This window comes from Agelaius phoeniceus, chromosome 3, assembly GCF_051311805.1.
Source record: "Agelaius phoeniceus isolate bAgePho1 chromosome 3, bAgePho1.hap1, whole genome shotgun sequence".
NCBI classification, from domain to species: domain Eukaryota; kingdom Metazoa; phylum Chordata; class Aves; order Passeriformes; family Icteridae; genus Agelaius; species Agelaius phoeniceus.
The window spans coordinates 80454532-80473942 of NC_135267.1; the positions used below are offsets into that span (position 1 = coordinate 80454532).

Genomic DNA, 19411 nt, shown 5'->3' on the forward strand with positions numbered 1-19411 from the left:
ATAATTAGCAAGGAAGTTCAGGGGCAACAGGCAGCATACATATTTACTCACAATTCACATTAAAAAAGTACCTCAGGTCTAAATTTATTCTGTTGTACTTTGAGAAGCAGAAACCTCAGCACCTCAGCAAGGTCACTGCCATTTGCTAAGATAGGTGGGGATGACAAACATCTAGAAAACATCTCATAGTTTAGGGGAATTCAGCTAGTCTCTTGCCACAATATTTGCAACTTAGAAAGATGCTGAATAAAGGCTAAAGAGGTAAAAAAATAGAGATTTCATGAAACTAAATCTCCCTTCTATGCTAGTAACAATAAGTCTGATTTGGGTGGAAGGAAAAGGAGTATGACTGAAGTTTTGTTAAGAATTTTTGAGTTCCACAAACTGCTGAGCATCCTGTCTTTTGAAAACTGCAGTCTTTCACATGCCTAAACATCATGGGATGTTAAGGCATTTTTGAGAATTTTTAACCTATGCCAGCTTATTCCTGGGAAGCAACTGATTAACATTTAATGATCATGTGTGATTTCAGAACATTTAAATTGCTTTCCACAAATCTATTTGTTCATCACTAATATAGATCTATTTCTTACAACTATCTAAGACTAGCCATATCCAGTTACAACCTTAATATAATGAAAAAGAAGGATATGAGGGCAGGTAGTTTCACAGGATCAAGGTATCACCTTAAACTTCATATATATCTGTAGCAAGATAATGACCCAACTGAGTCTAATACTCCTTTGCTTTCTTTTAATATTATACAATATTCAAACAAAGAATAGCCAGGCCTAATGGCCCATTAAATAGGCAGTACTGAACAGCAATAAATTTTTTTGCAATTGATTTAACATCCTCAGTTCAACTTAACTGGCTATGAAAAAGATTATTTCCATTGCAAAGTATATTTAAAACATCACAAAGAATACGCACATTTATTCTAAAATGAGGCAAACTATTAATATAGTATATCCATTATATAAAAAAAATCTTCACACTTTACAGCAAATTAAAGAGACAAATACAGAAGAACAATTTGTAAGAAAATGATGAAAAGTTCTTATTTACTTGCATCTAGCGTCAAGGTCTTTCCCACTGTAATTCTCACTGTGACTGTATTAGTAATTCCTACCCCAAAGGAGCCTAGAAACTTGGTGTAAAAAAACCCCAAACAGCCCCTTGAGGAAAAATAAAAAATCAACACCTCTACCAGTTTTACAGCTATGACTGTGCCAGATGCAGACTCTCCTTTCTTCTGGGCTCTGACAAAAGCTGTCTATATATACTCTCAATCTATACTCTCCTGTATGTAACTTCTCATTTTCTGCACTCATTATTTAAGGACTTAGTGAAATTCAGTGATTTTAGAGGCCCACAGAAGTATTTTTCTTCTGTACAATCTTGTTTTACTTTGGACCAAGACACATGACTGATGCTCTGCCTTTGCTGAAGGAAAGAAGGTTGTGCTGGCAGCCGCCGCAGCAACTGGAAACTCTTCCAAAACTACAGTCCTTTTGTTTCTTTTCTCAAAGAGATCTACCACCACAAATATGAGAGAGATGATAATGAATGATCAAGGAAAAGGAAGTAGCTGAACAGAAAAATGTGTTCAGGAAAGAGCCCATTTGGAAACCCCAGAAATATAACGGAGGCCTCCTTCTTGCATGGGATAAAGTTTCCAGTGACCCAAGAGATGCCTTCAAACCTCATTTCTTATTTTGTTTTGGATCTGTTTCAGTAAGATATTTCATCTTCCTGAGAAGGTTAATGTGTTTTGTTAAATACTCATCCTGAAGTAGCCATCTAACCCTCAGTTTTAAGCAATGTGAAAGATAAATACCAGTTATGTGGATTAATTATATTATAAAACTGTTTTATTCATATCATGCACAAATGCTAAAAATTTACTACAATATATCCAAGTCTCCCCTGCAAAAACCCCAAGAAAATACCTATGTATTCTGAGTAACCTATTTTTTCTTTCATAGTAATAAAGTTTAAAAGACATGGGATCATCAGCTTAAGAAGCTCAAAGTAAAATAAGACATTCTTATTACCCTGCTACTTACTAAAGTTTAAGGCCAATGTTAAGGCCATGACCACAGTACCACATTCACCTGGCACTACATTTTTCTTTTTTATTTCATGCTTTTAAACCTCCAAATAAATTAAAAGTAAGATCCAAAAGTTGTCAATTTTACACAATTTCTAAAACATGCTAAGTAATTAGTGAGGACTTTTTTTTGGATGTCTCAGTATGCTATTCACCCATAGCCATGATCAGATTAAAGACTTCAGGATCTCATTATCATATTAAAGACTCTCAGCTGCTATGAACACCACTGTTCAAAAAACCCCCAAAAACAAAAACAACACACAAAGGAAGCACTAATTTTGTATTTTTAATTAAAACCTTCAGAAGACAGTCTTGTGGCCACATATACTGCCAAGCACGAGTGAGGCACTCCATTTTTGCAACAGGGCCACACACCCTTTTGCTAAATATTTCAAAACTGAAGCTGTTCTTCAGCCCCCATTTGCTGCCTCTTTGCAAACATATGATGTATGAATGCAGTCCCTGCTGCAGGCAATAGTGTCAGTTCCAAATACGTCATGCTCTGCTGCCTCTTGATTTTCTGTTTCACAATCAACCCAGGGCAAGCCTCTTTTATAATAGGCCTAATTAACACGCTGTGCTCTGCTCTGCTTTGATAGAAAAAGAGATTGCCCACAGAGCTGCTCAAAATCAGATCTCTAAGAAAACATTAGCCTTTGAGTAAAAATAAAACAAAAGCTTTCCAAATATTGTCATCTTGTAGTAATTTAATTAGCTTGACTTCTCCTTCACTTATTTTAAAATAGGAATAACACCAGCATTTTCACAGTACTGTTTTCAGTACTAAGAAAGATGACATCAGGAGAGATTTGTCCCTTGAATGATGAAGCAGGAGAAAGGGGTTAAGCACCCTTATAGGCCATGAGTCACAAAGCCCACGTCAGAGCAGAAAAACAATACAAGAAGGGTGGGCCTCTGAATTTAAGATGGGTACAGTGTCATGCTCCAAATTATTACTATTATTGTTCAGACACAACTTGAAAATTTTGTCCTTCTGATGTCAGCACTGAGCCCATTAGCAGTCAAAAAAAAATCAGGTCTAATGTTAGAAAAGCTGATAATAAATTATAAATTAATTACTGAGGCTGCATTCAATCATTAGTATCACTTCAACACCATGTGCATTTCCCCCTTTTATAAAAGAGATGGGACAGACCTGGAAAAGAGAGAGAAGGGTGACTAAACAACACAAGGTACAGAATGAGCTGCTGCACTGTCTAAAATGAAATAAAGACATTGCAGCCTCAGTGACTAATGAAGGGTATCATAAAGACATTGCTTTTAAATTATGACTGCTAAAAAAAGTGCATAGAATTGGACTGATCAATATGTTCAAAGGAATGGGCACACCATTAGAAGAAATAATGCCATTTGTATAAGAACGTACACTACACAATACATCACTTTTAAGGTCTGGAAAAGCTTAGCACTGAATGTCAGGGTAGTAAATATTGTCACAAGTTCAAAAGTAATTGGGTAAATTGATGTAAGAACAGGCCATCAAGGGCTAATAAATGAGGGGACACCACCCTTGGCAACATACTAGCAATATCAAAGCAGCATCTGCATGGCACCCCATCTCAATATTCTCCCTCTTATTGGTGATAAAGTGGCAGCCTAACAACCTCGTTCTGTCTTGGTATTGCTACTACAGTGTGTGTTCTAGGAAACTTGGGAAAAAAAAGTGTAACTGCAAGAGGAAAGGAAATGTGCTCGATTAGACAGGCAAAAGGCACCGCTCAGGGAAGTTGGACAGTCATCCGTGGTGTAGTAATGAGCACTCAAAACTAGAGCTCTTGGCCATTCCTGGCTTACTTATTTTTTAAAGAACATCTGATTTTGGTGGAATTGAATATTTTCAGGAAAGTTCTGTTTAAAAGTCAAGTCAAACAACACTTTTAACACATGTATCCATGAATCCAGAAAAAACCCTTTGCCAGAAGAAGTGTGAGGCATTATTTCATTAGGCCAGTATGTACAGTTCAATAAACAAGACACAATTTCCTGCGTGTGAAAGGATGGGAAAAAGAAACCAAAACAGTACGAAAGTCATGAAAACCAAAGTGAGCTTTTAAAGCATAAGTGACTATTAAAGCCATGCATGATCCCCAGTTTTGGAGATATTACTATTTAATGCTGCACTCTAGTCCCTCATAATGGAATCCACTAGGGATCACTCTGTGCCATTAAACAGAACGCCAAACAAACCTGAAAGGGTGGTCAGGTAATGGAGAGATTCTTCTTGCAGTCTACAGAGGAATCTTATATGAAGCTTGTGAATACATCATCAAGCAAAATTAATTAATGAAATCTAAAAATGCAAAATTGTGTATTCATTGGTTGTTTGATTTTAAGCATGGCCCAGCAGACATCAGTGTAGAAAGGCTGTGAGCAAAGTACTGAAGAGTAAGCACAAACTGCCATGGGATCCAACCCCATCACAACTTTTAATAACCTCTCCTCTGAAAGAAAGCTGGATTTACCCATTAACAGTTCTTACAAACAACAAAATAGGGAGGAACTCAAGAAAGCATAAAGCTCTAACCAAATCAAGTTTGCATTGAAATCTAGAAAACAATTGGTGTTGTTGGAAGCATCAATGCTCCAGGAATGTTGTATATTAACAAATAAAGAACAATATAGAGAAAGGCATAAATAAAAGAAAAAATAATTTTAAAAATATATGAAAAATGTGAAAACAGACACATATAAAGACAGGCATTCAGAGACTGCATGAGAATAAGTTGTTTGCCTGGTTAAGGGATGACAAAAAACTTATTGCTAATACAACCCACTATGGCATTAGTAAGATAGAGAGGACCAATGATTTCTATTTGAGGTCGATGTACTAAAATAAATCTAACAATAAAGGTAAGCTAGAAGTGTCAAATTCATCTTCCACTTAGAAAAAGAGAAATATTTTCTGAGAGAAATATTTTCTGCAGAGAAAAATACAAGATTTAAATACTCTGCAGACAAACCCTTTCTTAAAAAAAGTAAAAGTTCAAAATAAGTAAGGAGGTGGAGGCTTGCTTATCATGTCATCTTTAGTGTTCCAAGTGTGTAGCACTATACAGAGATGAAAGGAAAGGTATCACTACCCTTAGAACATGGATCAGGATTTTTTATAAAAGTTACACTGGCTTTCATCATCCCTGCAATGGAGAAGGGAATAGTGATTTCACTATTTTTGGCAGAGGAGTGGGCAAGCAGCCACCTTGAAATGGTCCTCAGTCTGAGCATTACCTCTTCCAGGCCATAAAACAGTCAGTAGTATTTTAGAATAAGATAGGAATCGGAAATAAGATGGAAACCTGCCATTTCATTGCACATGCTGCAGAAATAGATGCAGAAATTCAAAATTAGATAATGGAGTTGTGGAGTGTTTTTAAACTATTACTTCAGCAGATGGAAAAAGGCCAAGATTTGGGTCTTCTGCTCTGTCAGCAGAAGATACCAAGACTGTTACTGGAATGAAAGGATGTGTGATTGCTGTGCTTTATTTTTCCTGTATGTGTGAGCACACCTACAAGGTCATGTCCTCAGGGGATAGAAAGGAGACTATTTAAGCATCTCATTCTGCATTCAATATTTAATTATTTCGCTTGGCCAAGATAGCAGAGCCACTGTGCATATGCAAAACAGAACTTTTATCACTCCTGTGTATTTTTTCAGAGAATAGTAGGTTCTTTAAATACCAAGAAAGGCTTTGAGTAAACACACGAAGAGCATGCTGAAAAGTTACAGCTTCCTTGAGTCCAAGTCAAATGAAAGGTAACTCTCTGTATTTACTGCATATTCAAAGTGCCTTAGATAGGTCTTATGTGGTAAATATATCAACCAATTTAATATATGGTAGGAAGAAACATCTCTAAGCCTTCTGGAATAGGAAAATTTTCACCTTCCTGCAACCTCATGCAAGTTCCTGCACCACTTAGGAAAATGGATCATCCTCCATTATGCTACAGCAGAGCAACAAAAAATAACTCAAAATGAAATACAATATTCTTTTGTTAATAAGCTGTGTTATCTTGATGTCCTTTAGAGAGGACAAGAAGATACAAATCCCATAATAAAAAACTATACTTTGTGTTGGAATAATTTGCCATAGATTACTTCCTTCAACCACAGGGATCCATTTCCTTGGATTTGTACTCAGGACTAAGAATACCCTCAGAGGAGAATAAGAAAGGAAATACTCTGAGTGGGAAGTGCTTGCATAACAATATGGGAAGTGCCAGATACATTTACAATGTTTTATTTTCAAAAACATGAGAGGAAAAAAGAACACAAAAGAAATAAATGACAAATAAGGTTGTTACTGTCTAGAAAATGAAAACCTATCACTTGACTAAATAAATAAGACTTTCAACTGCTGAAAATGAAAGTCAGCCCTCACGTCACTAAGTTCTTCAAATGCACATCAAGCCACACATCCCAGATGATAAAACTCTTCCCTGAAAGTACAGTGAGCTTGCTCTTAGGAAAAGCAAAGCCAAGATGTCTAGGACAACCTCTGGCAATCTGCTCTGCACATGAACAGAAAGAGATTGTTAGGGATTTCTTTAGTCAGAAAGGGATTTCTGTAGTCAGGAAATTTTTAGCAGCTTATCTAATTGTGCTGCTACTACTTGGGAAAATCACTACTATGGAGAAACACAAAAAACTGAAAATGTGTTACAGTTCTTTCAGAGATCTCTTGTGTACCTTAAAACATTTGTGTCCTGTTAGTGTTTACTGTATCTTACCAGGAAGGTGCAAGAGTTAAAAAAAAGGAAGAACACACAGTGGACATTTCTGCTATATAGGAACTGTGTAGGACATGTAGTGTGGTGTCACATTCTTCTTTGAAGTCATATTCTCTTTTCAAAAAAGACTGAGCCTGTTAGTAATGAGGTGTAATTCTTACAATTAATTCTTAATGCCTCTAGTAAAATCTGTGAATGTTTGTAGCATGTGGCACTGCAGAGCAATCTATTTCACACATCCACCACTCATATTCCCAACCATAATTACCAAGTCTATATGAAACCACTTGAGATGCACTGTCTAACTAAAGTAAAATAAGAAAAAAATGGTAGGACTGGGAATATTTATTCTGGAAATTTTGAAAGATGCAGTGTGGTATCTCCAATTTTAAAGGGCTGGCTGAACATCTTCACCAGTAACCCTCAGAGGGGAAACCAATCCATTACTTATAGACTCTCAGGCTTCCCATATGAGCAGGAATACAGCTATCAGTGTTGGCTTCCAATTGATGAAGGGAAAAAACAAACTCCTGGGTGAAGCATTCCTGAGCCTTAGCAATAAGATGAATGGCCCAAGAAAGCCTAAGGATAGGCTCCCTTCAGACTAAACTTCACTGCCTTGTGCCTTCAAACAGGCAGGGCAATGGCCTGCACTGTTTTCCCAAAACTAAAGAGCCATCACAACAAGATGGTGACAGTCTATTGGCAGAAGGAATTTTACTGAACCCTCACGGCCAAACCCAGACACTTTCGAAGGCAACAACCCAGGCCTTTTATTTCTCAAGAGAACAATTAAAGGTAAGCATATAGAAACCAACTGAGGAATGAAACAAACACCAGCTGCATCTCATGTATGATTTGTTAGCTTCTATACATCCTTGTATCAAGGATCAGCATCTAACAGTATTTCCTGAAAGAGAACTCATCTGTAGGAGGCAGGGAGGCAAACACCATAGTTTAGTTTCTTTTTACATAAGACATATATTATACAGTGGAGTGCAAGGCATAAAGGTCTGTGAAAAAATCTATCTCTGCTTAGTACCAGAAGAGTAATGTCTAAGTGGATCCAAAGGGGAATAGTAAAAAATTACAGGTCCTTGACAGGCAGATATAGATACAGCAGTCTGTTGCTTTCAAGACAGTGATATTATCCAATAACCACAAAGGTCCACAAATCCATAGTGGTCTCAGATGAGGAAGAAATCTTGTTTATTTAGCTTTTCAGGACTGTCCTGTAAAGCACCTTCAGAAGCTTAGCTACCAATTGGAAAAACTTCTGTTATTTAAGGCTTACAAAAAGAAAGTGACAGACAAAAACCCCGCCCCACTCTTGGTTCCACAGCAAAACACTCTAGCATTTAGGCAGCAGGACAAAAAAATACGTGGATGAGAAGCAGAACAACATGGGATGTGAGAAGCCCCACTGAAATCTCGTCTTTACCCCTCCTATTTCTCACCTGATATTTCTTGAGTATCTTAACCATGAAAATCCTTTCCTTCTGGAAAATTTAATGGGCACTTTAATTCACTATGATCAAGTGAGGGGGGCCAGAGGTCACAAGCTAGTCTGAGGAATGTTCTGTACTTGCAGCTGCAAAATACACCACCAGCTGAAAAAATCAATGAAGATCTGCCAGTTCATGAATTTATGTTTAAAAGCTGTATAAAACAATGTGCAGTACAGGTACAGATAAAGATTGAAGCCAAGTTCCAGTGTCTCAGTGAACTTTGCTAAATACCAATTTGCTGAAAAAAAATACCTCCAATTAGCTCTTTGTAGCAAGCCTCAGTCTTGAAAAGGGCAAGTGCTTTATCTGTCATGCAATCCAGTACCCAATTACAAATCAAATTTAAGCTACTTCATTCCTACAACTAGGTTTCTAATTTTCAAAGATTCCAATGCCATGATGTTTCAATACATAATTACTCCTTATAAATTAAAACAAATTTCTGCAATTTCTGTTTCAGCAGAGCTGAAACTACAAATTTATTATTTGTTCTTTCATAAATCTTTTATATTGTCAACCAGTCAAATGGATAATCAGTTTTGACATTGAAAAAAATTCTGTTATAGTTCTAATCCAAAAGCAGTATCTACTAGAAAACAGTCTGCTACTTTAAGTGCTTTGAAAATACAAGCATATATTCATATTCTTTTGCAATAGGAAATAAGAGGCTTTGTGGGCTAATATTTTCATCCTCTTACTTCAAAACTATTTCCAAATAAAGATAACAAAACTGAAGAAAGAAACATATAAAAGATGCTGGGAGTGCAGTAATCTCTAGCTTTGTTTTGTTTTTCAAGATCAGTCATCTGAAAAATCAGACAAGATGTGTTCTTTCTCAGATGGTTAAGATGCTTTAAGGACTTAGGAGAAAGAAGTTGGTGTGGTACTGCAGTTCCCTGAGAGCCACCCTCCTGGACTACGATCAGTTCTCATTACTCTGCTTGCCCACTAAGGTCTCAATATTCACCTACTGGACTCTTGTAACACACCAAAATTTATGAAGATTAGAACTCAAAAAAATGATACTTGAAATATTCCCACAGAAGCATAAAGCCCAACCAGTCAAACATTGTGGAGGAATAGTCTCAAAAACCTGCTTGATAAAAATCCTTTCTTGAGCTGCAGAGAACAGCACTCAATCAGAACTGAAGCATTCCAGAAGTTACTAACCACTTTAGAAAGGCAATACCGACACAAGAGATTCTTTTTGATATAAGTAAATAAGAGAAAAATGAAGATTGCACAGTGTCAGAAGGTCACCACACTCAGCTGGGGCTGCAATCCTCACCTTTATCACAGGAACATTAATCATCAGTCACCAACTTCTGAATTGCTTCAGCACTTGAGGGCGGTGATTTAAATACTTCTCTCCTAACAAATACATGACATGTCCTGTGACACCTTCCAAAGGCTGTTTTTTCTAAACTTTTGTTCAATTGTCAAACTTAGTACTTTTCTTGACAAAATAGCAGCGTCCATTCTGACCATGGTCACAGGAATTGAGCTTGACCAGTACCAAGAGAAGCTGGTGTTGAAAGAGCTGTGGCAGAAGAAGTGGTACTATTTCACATTCATTTAATTGACCTCTTAATGCAGAACTATATCAGAGCAAGGGGGGGGAAACTGGAACAAGAACATTTTTGCTAAGTGAAAACTGACAGGTGGGAACTGACTGGAGAACCTTCTGTAGTTAAGTTATGAGAGAATACTGATTTTTTCCAAGGGTATTTTGGGTCAGCATCTAAGTTACAAAATCAGGAAAACCCCCAGACAATAGCTAAAAGAACAATAAAGTTCCTCAATCAGAAGGAAAACAAGATGAAGTGTACAGCTGAAGTGCCAAAATCATCAAGTCAATGCTGAGCTGAAATACATGAAAGAGCCACGAAAGAGAATAGTAGAAAAGCTAAATAAAAATAACTTGCGCTGCTTCAGATGGAGGACCTGAGTCCTTCCTCTTTTTTTCAGCAGAAGAGTAAAAAAATACTTTGAAACCTTGCCATGCCTATCACTGCTGACTCAAGGGCATCACACATCAATCTGCATCATAAAAAATAGGCTAACAGCTACCACAAAGAAAACGGTATCTATGTTATCAGGAGAGAGAAAAAAATTTAAAAAACTACAGAGGAAAGAAGGGATGTGGCTATCCACTTCTTGCTTATGCTAAGCCAACCAGTTCATCTTAATTTATGCAAACTACTGCATCTCCCAAGGGACACAGCTTTGCTCTATTGTTCTACAATTTAACTGAAAAACCACCAGACCTCATAAAGGGAAGTTTGTGGAGATTGTTGGAGAAGAAAACTAGAATACATCACCCTACAGAATACATGTGCTACCTAATTTCAAGTACTTTCCTGCTTAGGGAAAATTCAGAACAACTGTAAGGGAAAACACTCTTCATGGACAACTGATCTTTTGGATTTCATTAGAGCACTTGAACCTAAATAGATTTTAAAGTCTAGACATGATCTGAGTAAAACCATGCTATTTTAATGAAAAAAATACAGCATATAGAATGACTTTAGCATACACAAAATCCAAATTCTACAAATTCATAAAAATACATGAGGAAAAATACAACAAACGCTTAAGAGAACTTGCTCCTTTTGCAATTGTGATGCTCTGGGTGTACCACATTACTGGTAGCTGTAGCGTATAGCAGGATAATGATCATGAAAGGATTGGGACTGTAAATTGTTGAATTTATACCACGAGGTTTTTACAAGACAGCTTGGAAACTTCCCCTGAAGTAGGAATATCTTTAAAATATGACATACATTTGTACTGCCTAAGGTCTATTCCCATGCAAGAGAAGTGACTTCAGCAGTAATGAACAGAGTGACCTCTAATCAACCAAATTTGCACTGCTCTCAGAATACCACATAAATCAGTTACTGAGGAGTTGCCAAAGTCTTACTAAGTGCTTGAAAGCTCTTCCTAGATGGAAGTAACAGAATTAAATTTAGGATGTTTTTGGATACCAGTGTCCAAACTCCACATACTGTATAACCATATAATGTTCACTCCAAAACAGGTGGGTTTATAACTGATGTTTATAAAATGATGACTTAATGTTATTTTACACAAAATGTAAAATCTTTCCAAATATTGAATATTATGGATAAATCAAGGCCTTTTCTAATCAACCTACATTACTCACTTCACTCATGTGAGAAATCTGGCAAGAAACTTTCTCTTCACACTGGAGATGCTATAAGGAAGTTATTTGTAAATGCCAGCTTCCACCCAACATGGATGAATTCCTTGAGTTTCCTATAACTGACAAATGTTAAGTCTGACAACCTTTGCTTCTTCTCAAACAGCAACTCTTTGCCACCACTGACAGCTTAAGCAGCTACTTCCCCATCCCTACTGTGTTGTGCTGGAGATTTATTTCTGTTTCCCAAGCCCATTCACGTCATGCCCACACAGACACTGCATACCAATGCAAAGGCAACCGCTGCGTCTGGATCACGTTGTGCAGGAGGCAGCTCTGCCCATCACCAGTGTGCAAAGGCAGCCCAGACAGGTTTGTTTCCCAAGCCTCACTGAGCCACTGAAGGGCCAGCTGCAGCACAATTATAAAAACAGCAAACCACGATGAGATCTCAACCATGGTAATAACCAGGCCAAGAAATGTTGCAGGATTTTTTTGCTGCTCTCTGTGGGTACATCTTATTTAGCTGTGGAGCTGCAAATGTATCATTAATCTTTAAATAAAATATTCACGTTGCACAATTTCCCTCTTTCACAAGGGAAAGGGTTTGATTTTGAGCAGGTGAGGTACAGCGGCTTGAAAACTCCCCAATCTTTGTATCTCCCCATGGATCCAAATGAATACAGAAATATATTCAAGATACACAGACACAAAACAATTGCAAGACAACTGAAGATGAAGCAGTTTTCAGAAAAAGGGAAGAGCTTGAAAGGAAAGACCACATATAAATTTTAGAAAATATATATTTAGGGAAGCTATGGTGGAGAGATTTAACCCAATTAGTTTATTCTTCTAGAATCAAACAATTTTACTGAGGCAACATAACTTCTGGGATACAGGACAAACCACATAGAAGTACCATACAACTCACAGTACTTTAAATGTGGCATTACCATTAAAATAAGGCACATGCAAAATATGCAGTTTTGTTTGTTACTAAGAAGGTAACAAATGTACTTGGTAACAAATGTACTTTTCCAAAATGTACTCTGGAAAAATAATGAGAAAAAATGTAATGTAAATTAAGTTGAAAATGGAAGAGTTTAAAACAATGATTTTACTGTCTTCTGCTTTCTCTATAGATGATTTTTCAACACTGAATTTCAAACAATGCCTTGTAACTCCTAAAATATGCTGTTCTGGAAAATGATTAAGGTTTTCCAGTTACACTCCTATTGTTCAAACTCAATCTAATTAACTGCATTTTGATTTTTCAAAAACATACACAAAAGTACATTTTTGTACATTTGAATTCTGACTTGCTTGGCGTTGCAAGTATTTTTTACAAAACAAGTTTTCTGATATATTTAAAATACAGCTGCATTCACAGCAAGAAGCTATGCTACACCAATGAAAATACATTGCATTGGTAGCCTTCATAGATCAAAGTGACTGAATAAAATTATTTGAAATACAGTTCCTTCCAGAGGCTATTAAAATTGCATGGGTTGTTTTTTTCTTTTTTTTTTTCTTTGTCTGGAGAGACGGGGAGGAGAAGACTTTACAGAGTTCTCCCCCCTTTCCAATTGGGCAGGAAAAAATTGCCTCTCTGATTGAAATAGGAAAAAAATTCTGTTGATGCTTCCTAAGAAATCAGAACAGGATTATTTTTAAGTGTTTCCATTAATTACAGGTAACCCGCATTCTTTGAGTGGTGAAAAAAAGAGGAAAAGCATTTATTTCCCATAGAAACAATTGCCTGTCAAACAAAGCATAAAAAGACAAAAGGCAGAAACACTGTTTCAGCTTGAATGCCTTAATGTCACCATTTGTCATGCAGCACTTCCTCAGAAAAGCCCAAGCACAGTTAACTCTGCTCCTCTTTACACCGTGCACTTTCTCCGTGGGTACAGGATTAAAATGTGCCTGGCCTGCCGATGAAACAGCAGAGCCATCGCACATTGTTATGCAACTCACTGTCTGCAAGGGTGGCTCGTAGCTCCTTCTTTATTCAGCAAGTGCCAAGTGCATGTTTAATCAATGTCACAGCTCACCACAGTGTGCAACTAAAGCCACTGTCATTCCTCTCTTCAGATTTGCCTGGCTGAGTTATGCAATGCTCCGAAGAATACCTTGGAATTCTTTCCAGACGCTCTGAATGCAGGTGGGTGACAGCGTTCCAACTCCTGCCAGCAAAGCAGAGCTCTTTTCATCCTTTTTCAGGCTGGACTAAAATCACACAGTGTGACTGCACGTAGTCCGCTGCATTAGGAATTACAGCATGTCAACGTGAGAAAGCCTCTTCAGACGGCTGCCACAAAGAGTAAATCAAAGGCTGGATGTTTCTGAAGTCTTAATAAATAACTAAGTATAACTGAATAAAACCAGGAGCTGTTCGTATTTTTTTTTAAGACAAAACAGAACAGCATGCGTTTTGTTGCTCTGCATCAGCTGAGGAAAAAAAGCCTCAATTTTAATGAGAATTAGTCAACAGTGAGGATCATTATGAGAAAGAGCTTTACTGTTTTTTCGACTACACTTGCTTTAGTGGATTACTGAGAAAAAACACCAGTCATTTGGAAGATTCTGCAACATTATTATCTTCACTGATAAACTTCTTCATCAAGAAACTGTACGTGCTCCTGTCTGGTCTGTCTGAGAGAGGAGAGCAGCCCCTTCATGAAGATAAAAGCCTGGCTTGCCACTGAATCGACAAGTAAGAAGCATGTCTGATGACATTCTATTCCTGATGCAATGTAGGGTAAGAAATACCTTTCTTTTTAACCTTTCTGTAAGATATGTTCTGAGCTGATAACATTAATTAGACTCACAGCAGAAATACCTTAATCTCCAATCATTAAAGCCATTTGCCAGGAGAGAAAGATGCTATTGCACTATAAAATGATTGTATATCTTCAATAAATTGGAGTGATCTGAACTAGTAGAAATCCCCATCAAATTTCTGATCAATAAAGCTAAAACAGCAAAGCAGATTACATACAAGATGAACATCCCAGTCACCAATGAACATAATTTTACAGGGAACATGTTTCTAGAAGATATTTGACTGCAAATTAGGAGTACAAGTGCAGCTAAGTAATAAAAATGACCTGCCAACCTCACTTCTGCAAATAAAAAAATCTAACAAATCATACATGCATCTGTAAATGTCTACTTGAATTCTTACACTGCATAGAATGTTGCTACTATAAAAGTACTACCATGCTGTGGCATACTGCAATCATCAGCATACATAACAACCACCTTTCTATTTCAAAAGACAGACATTTTCTGATAAATGTTTACTGTTGCATGGATGCCCAAAAGCTGATCTGTTAAACATGAAAAAGGATAAGATCTCACTTGCAATTGCCTGCTTGGGGCTCACTGGTGAAAAGCAACTGTGATACTGTATTAAGGAGGCATATTTTCCATGTTTGAAAATAGCAGGCATGAATATTTTCAACTGGTATTTTTACATGGCAGTTAAATATTTAAGAGAAGCTAAAATTGCATATAACCTCCCCAGGCATTTCAGAGGATTTGACAATGCTCACATACCTGCTTTCACCAGTACCATCTTTTATAAACAAATAAGCTGGCTTAAGATAAATTTTACATGTCTTTTATATTAAGGCATACTAACTGGCTTGAAGCACCAAGCTATTCTTCATTCCTATCAAATCTATACCTACAGAACATTTATTTTTAACAGACATGTTCATACAGAAAGAAAACAAAAGACAAATACAACTCACTAAACACAGCATTAAGAAATGCTGTATGAAGAACTACAGAATTGTTTTTAAAAAGATCACATCTTGCATGTTTGCAGATCAGATTTACCATTTGCTTTCTTTTTTCTAGCTAGCTGCCAGAATACTGGTGAAGGTATTTGCAGGAAAAATGGGGACCTCTGCCATCACAACACTAGAAGATGTAAAAAGGCAAGAGGAGAAAGAGGAAAAAGAAGAATCTATTTTAGCACTGCTTGGGATTATTGGAACTGTGCTCAATTTATTTGTTATTGTTTTTGTGTACATCTACACTACACTTTGATGACATTTTTGAAAATCAATTGCACAGCACAAAGTGCAAAGACCTGCAATGGTAAGGATGATTTCTAAATTTAAAGCAAAAAACCCCACTACTCTCTGAAAAGAGCAACAAAAACATTCCAGAGTGAAGTGTCTGGCTAAGGGTGCTGCATCAATGACTGCAAAGTGCACCTATGAGCCCAGCTAGGGTGCTAAATTACGTAAATGGAGGCAGACCAAATATAACATTTCGTTGGTAACAGATGAAATCTGAACAGCAGGATCAGAGATGGCACTGTTTTATTGCCAGCAAACATGCAAGACAGAAACGTAGCCAAACACTGAAAATAACCAGAACACAGAAAGAGATAAACTAAATCTATGAGCAACTATAAGCAAGTCCCATGCTTTCTATGGTTTTGTGCAGTATGTCTCTTCATAGCTGAGACCAGAAAACAGGCAAAAGGGTTTTTTATTTTTAGGCCACTGTAATTTAGGCTTATGACTCACACTAATGTATAGTAAGTGTGGAAACAGGAATGCTGTTATACTAGAAGTTGTAATATCATAAATAAAATTTTAACTATTGACTATATTCTGCAGCATTTTTGTTAGTCTTGTGGAAAGCTGAAAAAGGTTAGATTTTTCTTGCCTTTACTAAATCTGTATTTGATATCATCATGCTATACTGATAATGTGCTTTTCTAATTAAAAATACTTTAAAGTGGTGTGAAAAAAAGAGTAATTTTAGTACTTCTTTTAAGACATATTAATAATTCCAATGACACACTAATGCATATTCTCCAAATGAAAAAAATCTTAAATTACATTTTCTATAGCATCATTTTTAGAATGTGTTTAAAAGAAGTCAAATACAATTCTCATGTTTTCACCCTGATGCTTATTTTCAAGTAAAACATATCATGCAAGGATTCACAGTGTGGCATGGAAAACAGGTTTAATTAACCTCTGTCCAGAGGACTGTACTCTCTCTTTCTGGACCAAGTTCTGAAGAAATTTTCCCTTTTTGCATTGTCTGTGATTGAGGCCCAGAATTGCAACTCTTAAGCATACTTCACAGAACCATTTGGCTACTGAAATTAGTAGAATGTGGAATTAGAAACTAATTCCACATATTCAATTAAAGCTACATATGCCTTTAAACTAGATCCAGAGCTGCAGACAGTCTCAGACCCCAGAAGTTTTTGTATACATGAATGTATCTCACATGTACCTTATAATGAAAATTACTTTTGAGAGCTTAGGATTAAAAAGTCATTAAACAAATAACATGAAAAAAGTAAAAAGAAACTGATTTTAATAAATACTTTTCTTACTATTACCTGTGCCACAGAGGAACAACAGAGCAGCTGCATTTCTGAATATCAGCTCAATTTTTTCTAGGCTACAAAACTACATCCAGTCCCTCCATAAAATGACATGTGAAGAAATACATCTCTTATATACTTGATAGCTTGTTAGTGTATAGAATTTGGTAACTGCTAAACCAACTGAGCCTTTGGAAGGAACTTTGAAACCAGTACATGCACAGAATAAGGTCAGGGACCTAGAAGAGAATGAATTTGGCAACGATATTTCAGTCAGTTGCACACTGTAACACTGACTTATGGACAAATGAGGTGGAAGATGGTATATTCTGGTTTTGCAACTCTGAGTCAATACTTGCTCAACTAGAAGAAATGATAAACAGGGCTGAGGCTGCACTGGAAGGAAGCACATGCAGACAAGAAAATTTATTCACCAGCCACAGTCTTCAGCAAGTCTCTATGAAATGTATACTTATTTTCAGTATATGAAACACCAAAGCATTCTGTCAAACTAAGCTACATTCTAGAGGAATTATGCAGGTTACTAATGTTTATTTAAGACTACAGAACAGATATTACCATTATTATTTTTTCAATGTACTTCTTATATCTACATACTTATGGATATTATTGCATTTAATCTCATAATACCAGGATATTTGAGATGGATCTCTGAAATATTACAGGAACCTGAACAGTGAAATTCAGGTAGAAATTACTGCTCTTTATTTTGATCCTGAAGTTATTTAAAACTTGTCAATTCTGTGAAATAAATAAACAGTTTTATTTCGTATCATCTCAGTGCTTAGCTCTCTTCTCGAAATCGTGATTCAACTAGTACAACAGCATTACAGTGAAATACTGCACCTTTTTTTTTGTAAGCTCTTCAACCGCAAAACAGACAAAAACCAATCCCAAAATGATAACCAAATATGGCAAAGGGTCAGTATGATTTCTTTTACCAGTGAATGAGCTCATTAACATTAATGAAGGATAGGAGAATTTTTAATTTCAGTAATTACGTGCTGTCTATCTAAACTGCCACTGTACTTCTGATTTCATTTATAGCAAAGGCTTTGGTCCTTAGAGGGAAGTCACAGGGTAACATCACCATTAGATTGCCTCAGCAAACAAGATACATTTTGTTTTAAAACAGCAATCTGATGTCCTTTCTTAACAGGTAATACCTGCAGGCTATATCATGTGGACCTAAGTTTAACTTTAGTTAAATGAGCTCTAATAAACAGCTTTGGTACTTATACATTTAATCCAATATATGCTTAAGAATTTCACCAACTAAAAAATATCTTAATAGCAACTACCTCTCCTTATACACAGCAAAAAGTCAACAGTCTAGGGAAAAGCAGAGTTGCATGATGATTCAACATTTACACTGCAGCAGTACCGTCACACCTTCAGTGATGGATGAATAAAGAGCTCAGTGTACCTGCCTCAGAGTACCTAACATACTCAGTTCAGTGGGACTGGATAACTTGACAGAAAGTAAAATAACACCATGCAATGCCTTGAGAATAAGTGTGATTGCTAGAAAAGAAATACTCAATCTTCAGCAGACCAACTAGCAGCGTTCATGGTCTGGGGCCTCAACAGTATGACTTCAATGACTCAACTAAGAAAGGTACATCAAAAGAGGCAGAAAAAAGAATGCAGCACATTCACATTCAACAGATCTGTCCACAGTACTGATTAGACACAGTTCACATTGAGGTATATGGCAGCAGGATAAAGCAGCACAACATTAATGAATCCACAAGTCCATGATGTGGTAGTATTTGGTAAACTATGAAAAGTGCATAAAAAGCAAATATTGGACTCTCATCAAGTGGAACACTTTGGTCAGTAAAGACAATCCTTTTAGCAAAGCCGTCCCACAGAAATGCATCATCTCTTTTCAGCAGCCAAACCTAGGCAAAACTAAGCTCATATAACACTACAGGCTATGCTGACCACATCTCACGGCATTTTGTCCACCAAAGAAGGAAAAGGTGCCTAAGAAAGGAGCATTCAAGCAAACCCCAGCTAAAACTACAGTATCATCTGTTTCCTGTAAGCCTGGAAATTCAAACAAGGAGAGTTCATGCAGAATTCTGCAACTTGCTATGAGGTCTGTTTTCCAAGGCAAAGGTGATAACAAACCTCTCCTGATATTTGGCTTTAAACAAGTCTAAGTCATCTCAGGCTTTGCTAGTCTAAGGACATTACCATTAAGAGACTACCTAATATTGTGGTATAGACAAATCCCAACTTCACTTGCCTTCTTACTGTTCAAGCCTATTAAAAAATAGACAGTCCTTGCCCTGTTCTAAAAGTCACTTGATTTTCCTTCTGTTTCATAATTCCTTTGCACTGTCTAGTCTCTGTAAATCTTGTTAGCTACAAAGACTGTTATAAATACTGCTTTCTTCTCTCCCACTTGCAAATACTATCTTGTATTAGTTTCCATAAACCTACCAGTCAAATAACTCTTATATTAGCAAAATCTAGACCTCC

General features: G+C 36.7%; 1 protein-coding gene and 1 long non-coding RNA gene across 6 annotated transcripts in view; one reads left to right on the top strand and one right to left on the bottom strand.

Moving 5' to 3' along the window:
* The window catches only part of BIRC6 (baculoviral IAP repeat containing 6), a 176597-nt gene that overhangs the window by 27398 nt on the left and 129788 nt on the right, over positions 1 to 19411 (bottom strand). The window lies entirely within an intron of this gene.
* LOC129118881 (uncharacterized) lies at positions 13087 to 17696 on the top strand. The gene is made up of 2 exons (XR_008534023.2): positions 13087 to 14296; positions 15403 to 17696. It is a non-coding gene; the product is annotated as an uncharacterized LOC129118881 (long non-coding RNA).